We start from the raw sequence: 23623 nt of genomic DNA on the forward strand, positions 1-23623 counted from the left end.
TTTACTGAAGTCACAGTGCATATAGTTCAGTTCTTACTACATTTTCTATGACACAGAAGAGGGTCCTTCTTTGAAGAGTGATTCAGATGACATAGATCTGTTTCTAACTCAAGAGAAAATTAGTCTGGGAATTGTAGAATGTTTTTCATCCATTATTTCATTTTTGGGGGGTGGGTAGCAGGCTCAGTAGTTTATGGTGGAAAGAAACTTGTTAATATGCCCACATTAATAATTGTCATTAAATCACAATTTTCTGCTCTACTTTATATATACCACTAAGATGTTTGCAGTATTTTTGCATCCTAAACATCTCCTGTTACTGACATTCCATTGTTTAAACTTCTTTTCTCTTCTTGCAATATGTGTAATTCATCACAGCTATCATCAGATAACCTTCTTCCAGATCTTGAGACTGTAGGGTGGACATGTTTTGAAGAAGAAAATAGTTCAGCATGAATCTTCATCATTAGAAAATACTTTAATATTAATTTCTCTCCTGTTCAAATTTCACTAGTACCTCATTGAGGGAAGTGAAAGAAACTTGTTGACAAAAGCCCCTTAGCTGTTCCCTTTTGCTACAAATGAAGAAGCACAAAGCTATCCTTATCTTTCAAACATCCTTGGTTAATCCCACCTATACTGCTATTCAAGAAACTCCAATGGATGAGTGGTTGAATGGCTTATTGTGGACACAGTTAAAAAGTCTTTGGAAGTAAATTCAAGGCATCATTTCAAAATTCTGTACTGAGGCTGCATCTGGGGATCACCTAATTGAAACTGGAGATTGTTTTTATCTGTATATTTGTGCCCACACCCCATCAGAGGTCTATTTTTATGGGACTAGTTCATACATGTAGTATATTATCTTTCTGTGTTTGCCCTAACATCTTGGACGAAATGTCACTAATTGGCTACAAATTAATATTTCTTTTTTCTTAATTCAATCTACTATATATTATACATATATGCATACATATATATAATTCTTAATTAAATCTACTATATAATATAAATATATATACTTTATATATAGTATATAATATAGCATACATGGTAAAATGCACATATCATACTATATATAATGTAGTATATATTATATATAGTTGACTGAATTAATATATGTGTGGGTCTTCCAAGAACATTCCAAAAGTCTAATACTGTTTACTGATTCCTACTGTATATGAAACCTGCACAGTCTAATAGTATGTGTTTTTGACCATCAGTATTTCTTTAAAAATTATGGCTACATGTTTCTCTGAAAAAGTCTGAATAAAAGTGGATCTATGTACTCCCACACAATATTTATATAAATTCAAGGGTTCAGGGAACATTTAAGCTCATGTAGTATAACATCAGAGAACCATGAATTCTAGATTAAGTAACATTGCCTTTTGTCCTCCTCCCTGGGACTTGCAGTAAAGATTTTCTACATTTTCTTGCTGCTGTTGCATTATTACTTTGAATTTGACATACAAATCTCAACCACCATCTGCCCTAACATATGTTGATTTTAGGACAATGGACTAGTTCTACATAGAAATTTTCTTTTAAGCAGAATCTGAAAAATCTCATATGTAAGGCAGGAACTCTCCCTATCTGACTTTGCTTATTCTTGTATAATTTCTATCATATGCACTGCAAGTATATCACTTTACACTTAAAAAAATAATTTGTAATTTGTAATATAAACTCTTGCTTGACTTTTAAGTATCAAATAATCCGGGTTTTATGTCATATATTTAAAAAGCTGGAAAGTGGTGTTTTATATCAGGATTGATATCTATCATCATTGATATCTAAAAGGAAAGACAATTTCTTAAAAAGCTGCATCTTTTAAGAAAATAAAGATTAAAATTAATTTCTGGTTGTTACTCCATAATAATTTATTTTAACATCATTCATTTAGTGAATGTACAGAGTGCTGCATAGATTTGGTTTTCTGAAGGGCACATAAATCTTTGAATAATGCACTAGTCTATAACTTAGACCTTTAACTTTAGTTATCTAAGCCATCTCCCTGATGGTTTGATTATTTTGTGCCCATTACTAGTACAACTACAGTAATTATCATGTCTCAAATGTGTTTGATTCTGTTCATTTACAATAATATTGCAATACTCTAATGTTCCTGAATTAGATGAAATGAATGAGGGAGATAGTAAAGAAAGGAGGTGGGGAGCAGAAAGAAAGAAAGAAAGAGGCTGGGAGTGGTGGCTCAGGTGGGTGCATCACCTAAGGTCAGGTGTTCTAGACCAGCCTGGCCAACATGGCAAAATCTTGTTTCTACTAAAGAAGTACAAAAATTAGCCAGGGTGCTGACAGGCTCCTGTAATTCCAGCTACTCAGGAGACTGAAGCAGGAGAATCACCTGAACCCAGGAGGAAGAAGTTGTGGTGAGCCAAGATCGCACCACTGTACTCGAGCCTAGGCAACAAGAGTGAGATTCCGTCTCAGAAAAAAAAAAAAAAAAAGAAATTAAAGAAAGAAAGGAGAGAAGAGACAGAGAAAGGAAGGAAGGATGTATGGAAGGAAGAAAAAATGGGAGGGAAGGAAGAAGGTATTCATGAAATTGATACCCTGCTGTGTCATATGTGGACTACATGAACTGGGACAAGTTACATATGCTTTTTTACTCTTAATATTGAAAATATGATATTGAGAGCCTAGAGGTTTTATGAAGGTTAAATAACATAATGCATATAACATCTGAATTCAGTATCTAGAATACAGTGAGCATGCAACAAAAACAGATACAGAATTACATCAACAATTACAGTTATCTAGAAATCTTTACTTCCTTCAAAGTTCTTCTTTGAAGGAAGAACTACTGGAGGTTGAGAAAATGAAATAACCATAGAAATAAAACTTGACGTGTATAATTTTATCACATCCTCACAAGAACTGCAGAGTACTGTACTTATCTTCAGTATAGATAGAGCAAGCAATAGACTGTCAATAGGATTTGCTGAAGTCACAGATAGTACGTGGTAATGCTAGACTTCAAATTTACATCTCTTAATGTGTCCGTTTAGGTTTTTATTGCCTAACTCCATATCTCAAACAATAGTAAAATAAAGATAGAAGCAATTTATTTTGGAATTGCTGTCATGAGAAATTGGTTGTGATCTTGGGTTTATTTTCAAATGCATATTTTTTAAGTAATGTTAAACAGAATTCTTTTTAGTTTGATTCAAGCTTTAGTCTTACTTAAACAAGGGTTTTGTATTATGTGGGCTTTTCTTTACAGTTTCTAATCCTGATCAATTTTATTTCTGTATCTAGGTAGATAAAACCAGGAGTAGTTTTATATATGATCTATTTCATGCTTTATGAGACCTACCAGCTGATAACTTTAAATGTGTTAAAATGTTTTCCAAAATCTATTTTAATCAAATAAAAGTGATAGCATGCTCTTCAATATATCATGAAGAACAATCAGAATTGCTTATTTTCCTATTTGGATCAACTTTGTAATACCTCATAAGCAAAATATATTGATTTATATTTTATTTCACATGTTTACATATTATACTTTTTTCCCCATCTATTTTCATATTGGAATGAAATTTCGTGCCTCTAAGTGAAGGAATTAAATGATGCACTTACTAGCTAAGACCCCACATTAAGGGAAAACAAAATTCTTTCCCACCTTTGCTATTACAAGTTCAGCTCTCATTGCTAAATTCAGTAAGCATGGCTTCTTAAAAAAATAATACTTAGTTTTCAATAATTTACCAAGTTAAAGATTGAAGTCCATCCTTAAATTAGACTTTATTTAGTAAAGTGAACATTTCAAAGTTTAATCTCTTTTTGAGTGTGTCTGTATACATAAGTTACATTCCATTGTATGTTACACTGATTGGTCTTGTGCGAAATACTTTCACTTGTTGCACTACTTCGAAACTAAATATAGCCTCCTTGCTTTGTGTAGCTATATAGGTAATCATCTAAGTCAGGAGCACATTGTTTAAACATAATGACTGGCTAATATTAGAAATAGATTTTTTCTTGTGATGGAAGGATTAATGGAAAAATGTTAGGCATTTGGCATACCTCTTAATTATTAAAAATGTATAATACTAACAAGTAGGTTCATTAAAATACATTGTAAATGTTCCTTTAAAAACATATCATACTTTACGGTAGATTTTTTAAAGCTAGTTTTGGATGTTAGGAACCTCAAGATACATTCCAAACAGCTGCATATGACAGCCAACTTTTGATAGTTATCTAGGTCGTTTTCTGCAAACCTTTGTGTTAATCATGTGTAGGTCCTTGAATATACTACAGTCTGAAGGTTGTAAACTAATATTTTAAATAATTTAAAATCGTGTAAACTTAAAAATCACGATGATTTTTGGAATAACAAGTTGAACAAACAGTTAAGAGTATTATTTCTTAAAATACAACAATATAATCTTTATATTTATGGTAATTTTTATATTCAATATTTTAAATGTTTATATGTTAGATTTTTTTTTTCTGGCACCATAAAACGACTAGGTCAAAAAAGAGAAGAAAATGACAAAAAGCATCTTATGTAAGTGTATTTGTATTTTAAAAAGCTCATCATTTTTCATAATATAACATATATAAATAAAATAATGCATCAATTAGAATTTTCTGCCTCCTTTAAAAGGCAAAACTTTACATTTATAATCCCAGCACTTTGGGAGGCTGAGGCGGGTGGATCACGAGGTCAAGAGATCGAGACCATCCTGGTCAACATGATGAAACCCCGTCTCTACTAAATATACAAAAAATTAGCTGGGCATGGTGGCGCGTGCCTGTAATCCCAGCTACTCAGGAGGCTGAGGCAGGAGAATTGCCTGAATCCAGGAGGGGGAGGTTGAGGTGAGCCGAGATCGGGCCATTGCACTCCAGCCTGGGTAACAAAAGCGAAAACTCCTCCATCTCAAAAACAAACAAACAAACAAAACAAACAAATAAAAAAAACATTTAATATATAAACTTAACTATGAACTTTACATTAATATGTATAATTATAACTTTGAAGTTTTATACATAATAAGATAGAATAAATTTGTAACTCTCTGAAGGTAAGAATTTCACCACATGTTCTCACTCACAGGCGGGTGTTGAACAATGAGAACACATGGACACAGGGAGGGGAGCATCACACACTGGGGTCTGTTGGGCGGGGGCAAGGGAGGGACAGTGGGGGTGGTGGGGAGGTCGGGGAGGAATAACATGGCGAGAAATGCCAGATGTAGGTGACGGGAGGATGGAGGTAGCAAACCACATTGCCATATATAAACCTATGCAACAATCCTGCATGATATGCACATGTACCCCACAACCTAAAGTAAAATTAAAAAAAAAGAAAAATAATGAGAAACAATGTATAACAAATCTAATATTATCTATGCTTCACCTGATTCTATAACTACAGAAATATGGGAGTTCAATTTATAAACTGCAAACGTAGTTTAATAAATTGTTCTTTTGCCTTTAAAAAAAAGAATTTTATATATAAAAATACAAAAACACAACATATTTTTATTGGATAAAGAAACAGATAGGTCAGTTGTGTATTTTAATATTTATACTTTACATAACAATATTCCATCTTATTTAACAACTAGTGGTGGCCTCATGTCTATAATCCTAGCACTGTGGGAGGCCAAGGCAGGTGGATCTCTTGAGCCCAGGAGTTTTAGATCAGCTTTGGTAACAGAGGGAGACCTTGGCTCTACAGTAAATAAAAATATTTGCCAGGTGTGGTGGCACACATCTGTAGTTCAAGTGACTTGGAAAGGTGAGGTGAGAATCCCTTGAGTTCGAGAGGTCAAGACTACAGTGAGCCATGATTGTGTCACTACACTCCAGTCTTTGTCCAGGGCGACAGAGCAAGACCCTGTCTCAAAAAGTACATATAAGAGAAAAAAATTGTATAAACTTTCCGTGAGTTTTTGATAGATTGTTTACTGTATAAAAACCAATTATTTTCTAAGAACAAACAAATATTTGAAAGCATAAAATAATTTTGTGAAAGAACAAAAATAACTTTAAAAGTTATATATTAATGTTTCATAGTACTGATTTAGTTGTTCTTCATTATAAGAGATAGTCTGCGTAACTATAAAAGTCATAAATTATACTGGGAAGAAGCCTAGATTGACAGAATATCTGCATTCTCTTAGAGAGTGGACAGTTATTTACTGTGTAACACTGAGTTTTTGAATTTACTTACTGACTACTTTTTTCTTTTGTAAATCACATTTTTATATTTTTCCACAATATAGTTTGCATTTTTAAATAATTATTAAAAATGTAAAAACCTTTCTGGCTTTAGGTATATTTTTCATTATATAAATAATAATTTCTATGGTCTCTAGAGCCTTTCCCAAATGTAAACATATATGAAGACACAAAGCATATATATGTTGGTATTTTATATTTAATTAAAAACATATTTAATTTTATAAGGCTTACTATTATTATTTTGTATAAATGGTCAAAGAAACTTGCATGGTTTGAGAAGAATATGGTCTGGTTCATGGCAAGTTAGACATTAATGTGGGTGTATAATATAGAAAAATATAGACTTTGTGCATCACCTGTGTGGTTCTAACACTAAAGGATCAGTGTTGTTTATAATATAATAAACATATTTGTTTTTGTCAAGTGTGAGGTAGATTATTTCAAATAAGTTACAGTATGAGCTGCAGAATTTAAAAAATAATTTAGTGAAAGACATTGTAAGATGTAGTACTAATAGTGAGTTCTGAGAAATCCCTGTCACAATTTGCATGAACAGATATTATGAACATAGATAACAATTAAACAATGAAAAGTAAATGGGATGGGATGAACATACAGGCAGGAGGGAACACAAAGAATATTAATATTCTTTGAAAAAACCTAAAGTTAATTTGAGTGATGTCTGCATTCTCCATGCTGGTGTACTATGGGTATTTGTGGTTTCTGACCTCAAACACCAGAGAGCATGCTCCATTAGTATCCCCTTGAGATCCTTCCCATGCTGGTGCTCCTGCCTCAAGAGTGTGCAGCAGAAGAAATTTTTATTTAGATTGCTGGAATTATAGTGGGTGAAGTCATTTATTGTCAGCTACTTAGATTTTTGTCATTTTCCATCATTACACAAGATCATTATGGTCTACAAGTGATCACTATAACTTTATGTTACAGGCTCCCAATTACACATCACTTAGGTGCGTTTAAATGAAACTTTCTTTAAAGTTCCACTTTCCTCTGTTTTTCAAAGTGGTTATTTTCAGCAACACCCATCTTCTTCATTTTTATTTGGGGTGCATCTTGACACCAGAGAAGTTTTCAAATCTTTCGGTTTGGTCTACTGTTATGAGGATTTAACCAGCCTCTACCAATGATGTTGTTTCCTCCGGTCTTTAATTGCATAGCAGAACCCAGAACTGAGGTACTCAGGCCCTCCACTGACTTCAGTTATGAGGATCCTTGGCTCTGTGCCCTACTTCTTGGAAATCAAAGAACTTCATGAACATAGACCTTCTCTACCTGTCTCTGTAGCACACAGGAAGGTCATTTAACAACCTTTGACACCACCTGCCAGCCTGAGATTGTTAGAAAAGCATGTGGTGCTACAGCTTCTCTGGTGTTTCATGCATGCTTGTAGATTCTGAATATTGACTTGTGCCTACTTCCCATCAGACAAGGCTCATGCCTCTGGATAGTTGGGGTTTTCCTCAAAGACACAAGGAGCATCCTATCACCACTTTCATTGTCTCCAATTCCGGTGGTTGAATGAGCTTATTTCCTTCATAGAGGTAAAACTCTTCTTCTGTAAAGCCCTCTTTCCTGCCTACATTCTGGGCTGATTTTTAAATTGTATAATCTAGTCCATCATTCGTTGCCTAAAATGTCCAATCCATCATCCTTTGATGTAAAATAACCTCTGCAAATAGAAAATATTATTATTAAATTATGCTTAAAATAGACCAATTTTTAATATAATTGATCTTAAAAAAAAAAAAAAAGCTTTCCCTCTCTTTTTCTGCTAAATAAACATCAGCCTCAAGCCTATGTTAATGATGAAAGGGGAAACAATTGTTTGGAATAAAAAATACGTCAAACACAATTTTAATAGAAATGTTGTTTCTTATTGACTTTTTTCTATTCTAATATTTATAATTATCATGTTGTAACTGACTATAATTTTTGCTTGATCAACACATTTTAAGAATTTTATAAAATGCAGAATACAAATTTCTTTCCTTATTCTAGCATTATAAAACTTTTACAGTGTATTCCCATCCACCCAGATTACATTTCACATACATTGTCTTCATTGCAAACAGTACTCAGCTCACCACCTGTGAAATTTGTACCCCTTACACTCTTCAGGGTTCTGGACTTGTTTTAAATACATCATGTTACTTATAATTCCACTTTTACAACTATGTTAGCTGTAGACATTTTGTGTTTCCTTTTGAAAATGTTCAAAATCTACTGCCTCCAGGGAATCTTCTTAAAGTCATTTTGTTTGATTTAATGTCATACAAAATATAATTCATACTTCTAGTAAAGTACCACCACCTTGTCTGTAGCAGATTTGTTTTTCAGGCTCCCCCCTATATCATTGTTAGCTCCAGAAAACTTATACATTAGAACTGTAACTTTGCATATTTTATATCTATATTATAGTTTAGTATATAACTATAGTATGCACCATTTTGTATGTCTTTTTCTTCTAAATAATCAGCATGTATTATTTCTGCATTTAATCTTTAAAATATTCTTGTGAAGGTGGTCATATAATTATTCCATTTTGCAAATGATGAGAGAAAGATAAACTAAATACATTTGCTGAACATTAAACAGTCTATATGGTGGAGACAGGATACAAACTCAAGCAATCTTATTTCAAGACATGTACTACCCCAAAACAACTTATGAAAATACTTGCTAAAGAAATGCTTCTGGCAATTAATTTCATAAATGTTATGTATTATTGCATTAGTGTACATACACATGAAAATCTTCTACGAGATATGTTTAGCAAATGTACTCAGGGCAGGCACTATGCTAGGATGTCAATACATAGTGAGCAATTTGGAAGACTCATTACTCTACAGGAGTTGAGTTTAGTTGAGAGACCTACATTGTGAGACAAGCAATTGCCATAGAGTGAGATTATAGAAAAACTATATAGTTCTATCAGAATTATAAGAGAGAAGAAGAGCAGGTAACATTTCCTTGAGAAAAATGATGTTGATATTAAAACTGAATGATAAAATGAGAGAGAGAGAGGAATCAATTTGGGATGGATTATAAAAAGAGTTTGAAACAGAGAGAATAGCTGTGCAAGATAAGTCACAGACAAGAAAGACTGTGAAATGTCCTGAAAATTAAACAAAATTAGCCTGGCTGGATAGATAACTAATTGAATTAGCAGGTGGTGAGGCAGGAGGAAACAATGGTACATTTGAAAGTAGAAGTGATGGAGAATAATTTTAAGTTATAATAATGCAGGATATCACTATATTTTTTAATTTAAAAATGTGATCAAATGCACATAACATAAAATGTACCACCTTAAACTTTTTAAGTGTGCAGTTCAGTGGCATTAAATACTTTCACATTGCTGTGTTGCCATCACCAACATCTATCTATAGAACACTTTTCATCTTGCAAAACTGAAGCTCTGCACCCATTAAACAGTCATTTCATATTTCCCCCATGTTTTCTCCCCAGGCTCTGACAACCACCATTCTACTCGTTTGTCTATGATTGTGATAACTCTAGATACACCAGGTAAGTGAACTCATATAATATTTTGTGTTTTTGTACCTGGATTACTTACTTTACCTAGCATAATGTCCTCAAGATCTCAGTATTCATCCATGAGTTAGTATGATGTCATTTCTTTTATGGCAAAATAATATTTCATTGTATATTTATAGTATATTTTGGGTATCATTTCATATCTTTATGCTTCCACATTTTGGCTCTTGTGAATAACACTGCTTTGAACATGGGTGTGCAAGTATCTGTTCCAGTGCCTGCTTTTCACTATTTTGCTTATGTACCCAGAAGTGATGGTGCTAGATCATGTAATAACTCTTTTTACATTCTCACCAACAATGCATACAATTTTCAATTTCTTCATATTTACCAACAACTAATATTTTATTTTTTATAATAGTAGCAGTCCTAATGTATATGAAATGTGGAACATCATTTTATTATAAATTCTAAGTGAGCACTCAAGCTACCGTGTAAAACACTGCCTACATGGAATTTGGGAGGAAAATATTTCATATGTTATAACAGCATCCTCTGAAAAACACAATCTGACTATAATATTTTTGTTGATTGGTTGGTTAAGTGAACTATCACAGGACCTTTGAGTAATGTCATAAGTACAAACTTAGTTACTGTTGAAAAAGCAAAGAAAGTCATGGCAAAAATAGAATACAAACAAAAATTTCAGTATTTTTTCATTGTACTAAACATGATGGAAATATACAAAGAAGTCTAGACAATAACTACTTTAATTTTTATTTACTCTATCTATTACATTCACTTCTTTTCTCTGAAGAGCTGCTATTTAAACTAAAATACAGTATTAAAGTTATTTTTTAATAATAAACAGTGATTCTGCATCTTATGTATAAATTTAAAAATGAATAATATGCTTCTTTACCTTTAAGGTCTCAGAGTGTATTTGTTAAATCATACACACAAACATAATAAATCAATGTGTTAAAGGTTAAAAATTGAGTTTAATAAACAATGTGTTTCATATACCATGATTTAACAATCTGTTAAGGGTTAAAAACATGGTAAATTAAAGCATGGTTGTGGAAGCTGATTATGATAAAGAAATGACAAATGATCTTGGCCTGGAGAGGTGAGTAGAAGTTGGCAAGAAAAGTGAGTGATGGAAGGTTGTTGTAAAAGTTAAAATAATGTTTTCCAAGCTATGCAACTATAGAAGGGTATTGCAATTTTGGATAATGGTGAGAAATTCTCTGTTGAATTTTTTTTGAGGAATTAAAAATAAATTGAGTTTAAGGTATAATTTAAATAAGTTTGAGTCAAATTTTCAGTGGTTATAATATATCCAATTTTCAGGAAGATCACAGTTTCTGTCCCTAAAGGGAAATGCAGTGGCATCTGTTAGATATTTATATTTATATTTAAAACTCAGTATAGTTTTAAACACATATGTACAAACATATATATATATATATGCACATATATACATTTATAAAAATTGTTCATAAGTTTAGTTTTTTACCTTTATTTCCTAGAACCTGGTCAAATGTACTGGGTTTTAGATACTTTCATCATTTCTTAATCTTTTTAGCTATTTCTCTCTCTGTGTATGCATGTGTGTGTGTGTCTATGTGTCTTCATTTTTCTCTTTCTCACTTTCTCTCTTACTGGCAGAAGTGATGAATTGATATGGAGCACCATAAATATTTTAGATTTTCATTATGAGTAAAGAAGACTGTATAAATATTTGCAACATTTACCCAGACAGTAGGTCTTACTAGTTGAATAATTTTCAAAAGGAGTTATCCTTTAAAAAATACATATGGTTTTCAGTTTTTAGTCCAGCATGTAAGAAGCATAGAAGTCGTCATTCTGTACAAACAAGTAAAAAACTGAACACAACACAAATAATTTACATAAAGTTATGGTCTGGCCATGTTCCCAACCAAATCTCAACTTGAACTGTAACTCCCAATTCAATCTTTTTAAACAGTTAGAAACAAAATGTTTTATGTAAAGTGACAAAGTTCCTTTTTGATGCCTTTTGCTGTTTAATAAAAGGAAATGCATATGCTCCATATATGAATATTTTTAGCTACAAGTGCCTTAGTCATCAAATGAGAACTCATATTTGTATAAGTAATATATTTTTGAAACATTTTCTGATAATTGAATATTATAAACCATGTCTAGGTAGATAAAGTTTATGAATTGTACTTTTCGTTAAGCACTCTCAATAGTTAAATTTTAAATGAATGTGTTTCTTAATTTTTTATTTGTTATTGTTAGTTGTAAATATTTTTTTTTCATGCCTTTTCCTTCTTAAATTGTGTTTTTGTTTTTATTGTTTTGGAAACATTATAAAAAACTACAGCATGGTATTCATTGTTTTAAACACTCTGCATGTGATTGAAAACAAAAATCTTTCTGAAAGTTACAAACTCTAAAATAACTGTGTCATTTAGTGTATAGAGTAGACCTAAAGTGATGTGAATGCAGTCGATTTTTAACTAAAATTGTTTTTATACTGATATAAATTTTGAAGATGTTATACAAAATATATCACAATTTGAATTTAACTACATTTAAATGCCTAAATTTAAGAGATTAAAAAAAAAACTTAAGTGCTTCTTTTGCAAAGGACACCATATGCAAATAAAGTTTTTCATATGTGGAAAACACTTTTAACAAGTAACACTATAACCTATATTTACCAGTTATTTTCTTTCACTTGCATTATGGAAATTATGTTGGGTGAGTAAGAAACTGTTACTATGCTCAAGGAAATGTTTCAGCAACCAATTCAAAATGAGGATTATTTGAAAAGAGAATAGAAAAACTCTGAAATGCATATCTTACTTTCATTGCAGCAGAAATTGTCTAGCTATTGAGTGAACACCCCTCTCTTTTCTTAAGGAAACTAGCTACATCTTTCTTGCTGTTAAGTGTATCCATATGAGTGAATTCCACAAGCAGACAATGGAATCTAGGCAGAAGTAATATGCTACACTTGAAGTCATTGCCTATGAAAGTCTCGTTTGCAATTTTTTACTCTGTATTTCTCTTCTTTTCTAGGTAGAATTATATACAAAACCCACAATGTGAAGATGGTAACTCTTCATAGTCCTGTTTTCTTGAATAAATAGATAAAGCAGAAATTTTCTAGCATGCTAATTGGTCTTTATGTAAATTAGAAATGAACTACAATTACAGTAAATATGCAGAAAAGTAGAATTGCACAGTGAATATTTCAGGGAGTTCTCTCCAAATTGTCTGGAAAAAAAAAAGTAGGATTTTCACTTCATTTGTAGTAACTCTCCTGAACTCAATTTCCTACAGAACCAAAAGGTGGGGATGTAAAATGGAGGGTCCACAAAAAGTCCCAGCTTCTTTCTAGCAATTAGTCACCAGCAAGTTTGTAAACAGCTAGAACCAAGTAAATAATTTATTCTTTACTAGCAAGGCTACTCCTAAACTTACCATATATATGTGGAAGAAACAAAAATGGGGTGCTTCACCAAAGACAAAGTTTCAAAGTGCATTCACCTAAATCATAAGCCAAGTGTATCTTTATGCAGGATCCATATAGAAGGGCGCATGTATTTGCACTTTGACATTTCTATCCATGAGTATCAGCTTTCAATAAACAATGTTTTGGGGTTTAAACAAAACAATGTATTGGCATTATGTGCTTCTGATTTCAGCTTTTGTCATTCTAATAGCATTACCTTTAGCAGAACATTATAATCAGAAGGAAATTTTTCTATCTCTTAGTCATTCAACACATTGGTTTATAGTTAATTTATTGCTTATACTTATTCTTCGTTACCAATTTCCTATTATATTTATAAATAGTATGGTATTTCTATGTTTTTTATTTCATATCTGATTTTAGGAAAAAATTTACTTGAAGATATTGAACACCCTAAGAACAACAACAACAAAAAATAGAGAACAGATGCAAATAATATATTTTACTTGCCTACAACATTCATTAGCTATAATGCATTAGTAGGCTTTAAAGTAGATGACTTAAATATGAAAACAAAAAATAAAAAATATATAAAGAGCGAAAAGAATTTCAAACTAAATAAAAAGGAAAGCATATGGAATAAAATATGTTAAGATTATTTTGTGAAGAACATAAGACAGTAGAATAAGAAGTCCCAGGCTTTACCCCACACAGAAAAACTGATTTAAAAATAATATACAAACCAAAGTACCCTTTTAAGTAGTCCAGAATTTTGTAAAGAAGTTGCAGTAGCCTGGACAACTAAAAGTTAAGGACAGCTACATTGAAATTGCTAAGAATATAAATTTCACTTTACCTGCATTAATATTTCCCCAAGTCTGGCAAAACTCAGCTCCAAGTGAAATCACCTTGTCCTGTAACTTCTCCCTGAGGGAAAAAGACATAGTGAGGTATGCATCTGCTGTCTCCAGGTTGGTGGTCTGCCCAAAGGAGGGACTGACTTCTGTCTTGCCTCATCTGGAGTGCTGATGGAACTGACATAGTCTGGATGTCCAATAACAGCTAAGGACAGAGGAAAGGAGTGGGTGGCTTATTGCATCCAACATGACTGTGCAAGAAAGGGGAGAAAGTGCAGAACCTGAGGCTTCTTGACGAGGAATAAGGAAGAGGAGTGAAATATGCCTTCAACAGTCTGGCCATTTGATGTGTTGTGCAAGGACCTAGTTTCTCTCTGACTTCACCCTGAGTACTGACGGAACAGGCACAGTATGGATGCCTGGAGACAGCTAGGAACAAAGAAAACAGGCAGGCATATTGCTGCATTAGACAAAGCTATGCAAGATTGGAAGAAGGCATACAACTTGAGGCTTCCCCACAGGGAAGGAACAAGAGGAATAGAGTATGCTTCCAATGTCTCAGTCAGCAGTACTTTGGTCAGACATTAGAGGGAGAAAGAGATTATACGTTTTAGAAGAAAAGGAGGAGGAGGAGGAAAAGGAGGAAGAAGAGGAAAGGGAGAAGGAGGAGGAGGAGGTGGAAAAGGAGGAGAAGGAGGAAAAGGAGGAGAAGGAGGAACGAAGAAGGAGTAGGAGGAATGGAGGAGGAAGAGGAGGAGGAGGAGGAGGAGGAGGAGAACCAAAAACAACCAGAAAAATCTCTCATTATAAAACCACATGCACAAATCCAGACAAGACCTATCTATAAAAACGGTTCTATAGATTCTCAGAATCCCTAGCAAGGCTGATTATTAAACATCTTTCTCTGTCATAAAAGACTGTGAGAAGTAGCTTTCTATTTCAAATGCACAGAAACTTGCACAGAGATACAAGGAACATGAAAAATAAGAAAATATGATACAATCAAAGAACAAAATAAATCTCTAATAACCAACTCTAAAGAATGGATACTCACGAATTACATGACAAAGAATTCAAAACAATCATCTTAGTGAATCCCAGTGTGTAGCAAGATAACAAATATGCAACTAAACAAAATAAGAAAAGCAACACATGAGCAAAATGAAAATATTAATAATCAAAATGAAAATAATATTAATAAGGAGACAAAAACTATAAAAGAGGAGCAAACCAATTTGGGAACTAAAAATACGTTAAACAAACTGAAGTATTCACCAGAGGGGTTCACCAATAGACTTAATAAAAGAGAAGACAGAATTAGTGAAGTCTAAGAAAGATCATGTGAAATTATCCATCAGAGAAATAAAAATAAAATAAAATAAAGTAACAAAGAGTAATGAAAGTTTAAAGGATTTCTGAAAATCCACAAAGAAGCCAATTCATGCATTAGAGAAGTACCAGGAAAGGAAGAGAAATTGGTTTTGGCAATGACTGCTTTTCTATTTTGATACCAAAACACAAGCAACAAAAGTAAACACAAACAGTGGCACTCCTTTGAACTACAAAGCCTCTGCATAGTCAAGAAAACAGTAAACAGAGTGAAGAGACAACCTACAGAATGGGAGAAAATACCTATTTCCAAACCATACATCTGATAATGGGTAAATAGTTCCAAACTGTATTTCTGATAAGGGTAAATATCCAAAATAATTTAGGAATTTATACAACTCAATAGCAAAAAAACAAAAAAAAAACAAAAAAAAAACCAAATAACTCTTTTAAAAATGGATAAGTGGCATAAATAGGCATTTTTCAAAAGAAGACATACAAATAGCCAATAGGTATATGAAAATATGTTCAACATCAGTAACACTCAGAGAAATGCAAATCAAATCCACTATGAGATAGTATGTTACATTTTTAGGATGGCTATTATCAAAAAGAAAGACAAATACAGTATTGGCAAAGATGTGAGAATTTGGAGCCCTTGTACAGTTTTGGTGGGAATATAAGATGATGTAGCCACTGTGAAAAACAATACAGAGATTCCTCAAAAAATTGAAAATAAAACTACCATATGATCCAGCAAACTCACATGTGAGTATATGTTCCATACATACAAAAGAATTAAAATCAGGATCTTGAAAGAGATATACACTCCCATGTTCATTTCAACATTATTCACAACAGCTAAGAAGTAGAAAAACCTAAATGTCAATTGATGGATTACTGAGTATAGAAAATGTGGCATATATAAACAATGGAATATTATTTAGCCTGTAAAAGAAGGAAATCCTGTCAGATGTGAGAAATTGGATGAATCTGGAGGATATTATGCTAAGTGAAATAAGGCAGTTACAGAAAGATAAACACTGTATGATCTCAGTTACATGAGATATCTAAAATAGTCTGATTCACAGAAACAGAGAGTAGGATGGTAGTCACCAGGGGCAGGTGGGTCAGGAGGAGAAATGGATCAGTGGGTATAGTTTCAGTATGCATAAGGTTAACAATACTATATTGTATAGTCAAAAATTATAGCGGGTAGCCCTCATGTTAAGTATTCCTAATACACTAAAAAGAAATGTCACAGACATTATTTGCATATTGAACATGTAGAATTATTGTTTCTTTCAACAACAACAACAAAATATCCCAATTCTACTAATATGTCAAATCTTTACAGTCTATTAATCTCAAGTTTCTATTTTGGAAAGAAGCATATGTTAAAAATATTTCTCTAAAAAATGTTATTTTACTCTAAGAAAATAACGGCATGATGTGAAATAAAAACTGGTTCTTGTTATTGATGTCAAGAGACAATAAAGAGTGATGATGACTAGGTAATCTAAAGGAGGTACGCCCCTTTTAAACAGGGCAGTGATATGCATCTGGAGTCTTCTCTATTTAGGTGGGCTTGCTATTGTAAAACTTGGTGTGAATTTTTTCATGACATTTGACTTTTAAATATTTGCTTAAAAAATCATACCAATTATAACATTAAAAATATTTTTTCCAGAATTCCCCATGATTAAGATTCAAGGAAATTCAGTGGAGAAATATCTTTTAACAAATGATGCTCCACCAATTTGATGTCTATATTCAAAAGAACGAGATCATGTATTTTGCAGAAACATAGATGGAAATGGAGGTCACTTTTCTTAGCAAACTAATGCAGAAACAGAAAAGCAAATTATCCATGTTCTCACTTACAAGTGGGAGCTAAATAATCAGAACACATGGACAGAAAGTGGAGAGCAACTGACAGTGTGGTCTACTTGAAAGAGGTAGAGATTCAGAAAAAAAAAAATTATTGGGTACTATCCTTAGTACCTGGGGTATTAAATATTAAATAAACTGTATACCAAAATCCCGAGTCAAGAGATTACCTACAAAACAAGCCTGCACATACACCCCTGAACCTAAAATGAAAATTAAAATATTAAAATAATAACACCCATAGACATTAGCATATCAAAGACACTAACATCTTTTGCACATTTAAAGGTTAAAGATTAATGCTTTCAACCTCACACTATAAAAAGGCAGTTTTTTTTCTTACTATTTCTATTCAACATCACACTTAAGGTTTTATTCAGTAGAATAAGACAATAAAAATAAAAAAAATTTAGTTTAAACAGAGAAAAACATCTTTGTTCATACCAGTCATCTATATAAATTTCTTTTGGAATCTATGGAAAGATACCAGAAATAATAAGGGTTTGTAAGGTAGCAGGATACAAGATCAATATACAAAGCAAATTTTATTGTATATCAATGAACAAGTTAAATTTTTAAAAAGGTGCCATTTTAATATTATTATACTGAAAACTATGGTATAAATCTGACAAAAGATGTGCAAGACTCATACATTGAAAGCTGTAATACATTGTTGTAAAAAAATTGAAGAAGGCTTAAATAAGTGGAACAATATCACCGTAAGTTGATCTATCAATGCAATACTAACCAATCAAAATCCCAGCATGCATTTTTATAGAAATTAACAAGTTTACTATAAAATATATATGGGAAAGGAAGTCACTTAGAATATTTTTGCCAAATATTTGCTCCAAAGAACAATTTTGTAAACAAAAAGCAGAGTGAAATGAGTCACATTACCTGACTTCAAGAATTATAATATAATTTAAGTAAACAAGACAGGTTCTGGCAACAATAAAGAAAAAATTCAGTCTGTGGAGCAGCCTTGATAGTTCAAAAATAGACCCATATATATAAGGTTAATTGATTGTTGGCAAAGATTCAAAAATAATTCACTAGACAAAATATATTTTTTTAATAAATGATGCTGGATCAATTTAATGCTCATATTAAAAATAATGAACTTTGAACAATAACACATCATATTGGAAAATAACCCTAAATGAATTGTAGAACTAATTTAAAAATTAAAATAATTAAACATCTAAGAAAAAAGAATAAAATTATTGTGACCTTGAGTTAGACAAAATTTTCTTAGATATAATACTACATGAATAATTCATACAGTGTATGTTAACAAATTTCACTTTGTCAAAATTAAGAACTATTTTTCAGAAGACATTTGTAAGAGAATGAACTGAGCAACAATACACTTGGAGAAAATAAATACAAATTACAAAACCTTTAAAAAGACTATTATTTACAAACAACTTTAAAAACTCAGGTATTAAAAAGAAAACAAGTTAGACCACCCCACCTACAAACACACATATATATGATTAAAATGCATACAAAACAAAAATAGTTATCATAACTTGAACTTTGTCTTAAATTAAAAAAAAATTTTACATTTATAATTCTTTTTCTCCTTTTTCAGTAATTAAAAGGCAGAAAAAGAACTAGATTATGTGATGACATATATGTCTGCTTTTAATGTATATTAAATTCTATTTAAACGTGTTTTTAAAATAATATATCTTAATGTCATCCACTTTAGGATATAGCTCTAATGTTGAAATAATTTCTACTAAGTTCTCTTTAATATATAAGAAAAAAGATAAAATTACTTTTGTAGGGCCCAAAGGAAAATTTTCCCTTCTCACCCTCAAGGTTCACTGAAAATCACTGACAAAAGGAAATTAATAGAAAAAGAACATAAAAATGTATTTGACCATAGTTTATGTGACACAGGAACCTTCAGTACATAGAATCAAAAGTACAGGGAATATTGCCCATTTTTATGCTTAGGTATGCGCAGTCATGTAAAAAAACTGTTGGGCCGGGCGTGGTGGCTCAAGCCTGTAATCCTGGCACTTTGGGAGGCCGAGGCAGGTATATCACGAGGTCAGGAAATCGAGACCATCCTGGTCAACATGGTGAAACCCCGTCTCTACTAAAAATACAAAAAATTAGCTGGGCATGGTGGCGCGTGCCTGTAATCCCAGCTACTCGGGAGGCTGAGGCAGAATTGCCTGAATCCAGGAGGCGGAGGTTGCGGTGAGCCGAGATCGCGCCATTGCACTCCAGTCTGGGTAACAAGAGCAAAACTCCGTCTCAAAAAAAAAAAAAAAACAAAAAAAAAAAACAACTGTTGGGCAAAAAAACATATGATCTAATGCTAATAGGCAAAAAAACATATGATCTAATGCTAATAGACTCAGTGGGGAATCCCAGCATGACCTGTGTTTCTAGAGTCCTTTGGCCTCTCTTGAGCATGCATTCCTTCCTTCTGGATATGAGCAGTACCCACTCTGGAATGGGAGTCTTAGGACGTAACAGTCGAATAAGTTGGGCTAGATAATTTCTTTAAAGCCGGTTTTTACACACAAAAAAAGAGGAAAAGTTAGCATATGATTTTGGGGTTTGATAGTTGGCTCTGGGGAAAGAGAGTTCTGAATACAAAGTTAAGGGGTGCTAGAAAAAAGACAACTAACTATAACCTTAAAGTACACAGAAATAACATCTCACCTCTGCGCTTTGATTCAGAAACTTCCTTCTCCCTCTCTAATCTCTCCTCCCTCCCACTCTTTCTAGCTTTCTCTGTTTTTATGGTGATGTTGAGTCACTGAAGCTCCCATGAGGCTGAGGAGAAGAGAAATAGAATCCATTCATATTGGAGAGCTGGATATTCTATGTGTTTTTGTTATTTATATGAATACATGTTCAACTATTTTGAAGACTTCTTTTTCGGTTTTCCTCCTTTTTCATTTTTCTTTTTCTTTCTTTCTTTTTATCTGCATTGGAAGTAGTCACTAAGTTTATCCCACAGATTGGAAGGAATGGGAGAATTTACTTAGTAAGCAAAGCAAGCATTTGCCTCTTCTCAAATAATGAATAAGACACCTGAAATTAAAATGTCATCTTTCAACCTTTTAAAGGAGATGGTACCATTTTTTCAATTACTGAAATTTTCAAGTCATTTTTTAATTGATGATTAAGGCTCTTCCTGACTCTTCCTCAGTAACAGATATAATAAGGGTTAGAGGAATGAAAGTTCGTGTGTGTGTGTGTGCGTGTGTGTGTGTGTGAAGGTGAGACATGATAGATTACAAGAGGTATAAAAACGATATTATGAAGTTACAGTAAGCTAATTTATTGCTGAAGAAAGAAAAAGTATTTTAAATACATTTACTGTAGTTAAGTGCACAGTGTTTATAAAATCCAAGACTATATACAATAAGGTACCAGGACCTGAGATTCATTCACCACTCACTCATTGACTCAAGCCAAGTAACAACCCATCATTCAAACTCCATTTGTGGTACGTGTCCTATACAAATGTACTGTTTTAACCTTTTTAAAAAAGATGTTGATATATTAATAGAAAACTAATAAGATGGCCCAACTTCAGAAATTTATATAACCTTTAAAGTTACTCTTTGGGGATTTTCTTTGTCATAGATTTGAGCCTGTCCCAGTATAACACAAAATATCGATGTGACTAAACATACACTACTTTTTTTTAAAGTAATTTTTATTTTAGTGTCAAGGGTACATGTGCAGATTGGTTCTACTGCTAAATAGCATGATGTGGGGAGCTGGTATACATATTATTTCATCACCCAGATAATAAGCATAGTGCTTGATAGATAGTTTTTTTTTATCATCACCCTCCTACCTATTCTCTATTCTAAGGCAGGCCCTGGTGTCTACTGTTCCCTTCTTTGTGTATATGTGTATTAAGTGTTTAATTTTTGATCATAAGTGAGAACATATGGTGTTTGTTTTTCTTTTCCTCCGTTAGTTCACTTAGGATAATAGTCTTTAGTTTCATTCATATTGTTGCAAAATACATTATCTTATTCTTTATTTTGGCTGCATAGTATTCCATAGAATATGTACTGCATTTTCTTTGTCCCGTCTACCACTGATGGACTTTTAGGTTGATTGCATGTCTCTGCTATTGGGAATAGTGCTGTGATTAACTTATACATGCATGTGTTCTCATTGTTGAACAATCTATATTCCTTTGAATTGCTGATGGGATTACTGAGTCAAATGGTAGGTCTAGTTTTAGCTCTTTCGGAAATCGTTAAACTGCTTTTCACACTAGCCAAACCAATTTACATTACAATAAGCAGTACTATAAATGTTCTCTTCTCCACACAGCCTCACCAGCATCTGTTATTTTTTACTAATAGCCATTCTGAATGGTGTGAGATGATATCTCATTGTGGTTTTAATTAAAATTTCTCTAATGATCATTGATGTTGAGCTTTTTTTATATGCTTGTTGATGCATATATCAACTTTTTTTGAGAAGCATCTGTTCATGTCGTTTGCCCACTTTTTAATGGGATTCTTTGTTTTTTCTTGTTAATTTAATTTACTTGTAGATTCTGGATGTTAGACCTTTTTGGATGCATAGCTTGCAATTTTTTTTTTCTCCCATTCTGTTGGTTACCTATTTATTCTGTTGCTTGCTAGTTTCTTTTGCTATGCAGAAGCGCTTTAGTTTAATTAGGTCCCATTTGTCAAATTTTGTTGTTGCTACAGTTGCTTTTTTCATTTTTTTTTGCCCGGACCTACATTTAGAATGTTACTTCTTAGGTTTTCTTCAAGGGTGTTTATAGTTTTAGGCTTTACATTTAAGTCTTTAATTCATTTTGAGTTGATTTCCTATGTGTTGTAAAGAAGGGGTCTGCTTTTAATCTTCTGCATATAGCTAGCCAGTTATAGCAGCACCATTTATTGAATAAGGAGTCCTTTCCCCATTGCTTGTTTTTATTAGCTTTGTTGAATATCAGATGGCTGTACATGTGCAGCTTTATTTCTGAGCTTTCTATTATGTCCCATTGGTCTATGTGTCTAATTTGTACCAGCACCATGTTTTGGTTACTGCCGCCTAGTAGTATAGTTTGAAGTTGGGTAACATGATGTTTCCTGCTTTGTTTTCTTTGTTTAGGATTGCTTTGGCTATTTGGGATCTTTCTTTGCTTTACATTAATCTTAGAATAGTTTTTTTCCCCCTAATTCTGTGAAGAATGTTATTGATAGTTTAATAGAAATAGCATTGAATCTGTGACCATTTAAAAAATATCAATTCCTCCTACTCATGAGCAGGAAATCTTCTTCCATTTGTTGGTGTCATCCCTGATCTCTTTCAAAAGTGTTTTGGAACTCTCATTGTAGAGATCCCTCAAGTTTCTGGTTTGTTGTATTCCTATGTATTTTTGTGTGTATGTGGCTACTGTGGATGGGATTGCAGTCTTGATTTAGCACTCAGCTTGTACTACTGGTGTATAGAAATGAGCTTCAGTTGGACATAAATGTTAGTGAACTCTCCTCATTACCATACAAAAATCCACACCCCAGGAAGAAGCTCATTCACCATTTTCTGTACATGCAAAATATGTAGAAGCATGACTGGCAACTGTGCCTGGGCTATTTTTACTCTACCTCTAAGTTCAATAACCCAGCTTGGTAAATGCCCTGTTTTTAATCATTGTTTGGGGAAGGATTTTTTTTTTTTTTTTTTTTTTTTTTGAGACGGGGTTTCGCTCTTGTTACCCGGGCTGGAGTGCAATGGCGCGATCTCGGCTCACTGCAACCTCCGCCTCCTGGGTTCAGGCAATTCTCCTGCCTCAGCCTCCCGAGTAGCTGGGATTACAGGCATGCGCCACCACGCCCAGCTAATTTTTGTATTTTTAGTAGAGACGGGGTTTCATCTTGTTGACCAGGATGGTCTCCATCTCTTGACCTCGTGATCCACCCACCTCGGTCTCCCAAAGTGCTGGGATTACAGGCTTGAGCCACTGCACCCAGCCGAAGCACATCTTTATAAATGAGCTCTAGTGTCGTCCTTACTTGTTGCAAGTAATAAAACCCTTCTGAAATCCTAGTTGGCCATAGTCTTTGGACTGTCACCCACCAAGCAATCGAACCCACCCACTCAGTGGGTAACAGTCTGATGTTTGATAGTTTAGGTGTATTAAATAAATTTCACAATATTTTCAACTTATCAGGACACAACTACATTGTAATTTGAGGGGCATCTATACATACATACACATACAGATATTTGTTTTAGAAATTTGATTTACACAAATGTGAGAGCTAGTTAAACAGTCTCTGTAAGGCTGTTGTCTTCACATCTGGTGCTGGAGCTTAAAGTG

The sequence above is a fragment of the Callithrix jacchus genome, chromosome 3 (genome assembly GCF_049354715.1).
Source record: "Callithrix jacchus isolate 240 chromosome 3, calJac240_pri, whole genome shotgun sequence".
Classification (NCBI taxonomy): Eukaryota; Metazoa; Chordata; class Mammalia; order Primates; family Cebidae; genus Callithrix; species Callithrix jacchus.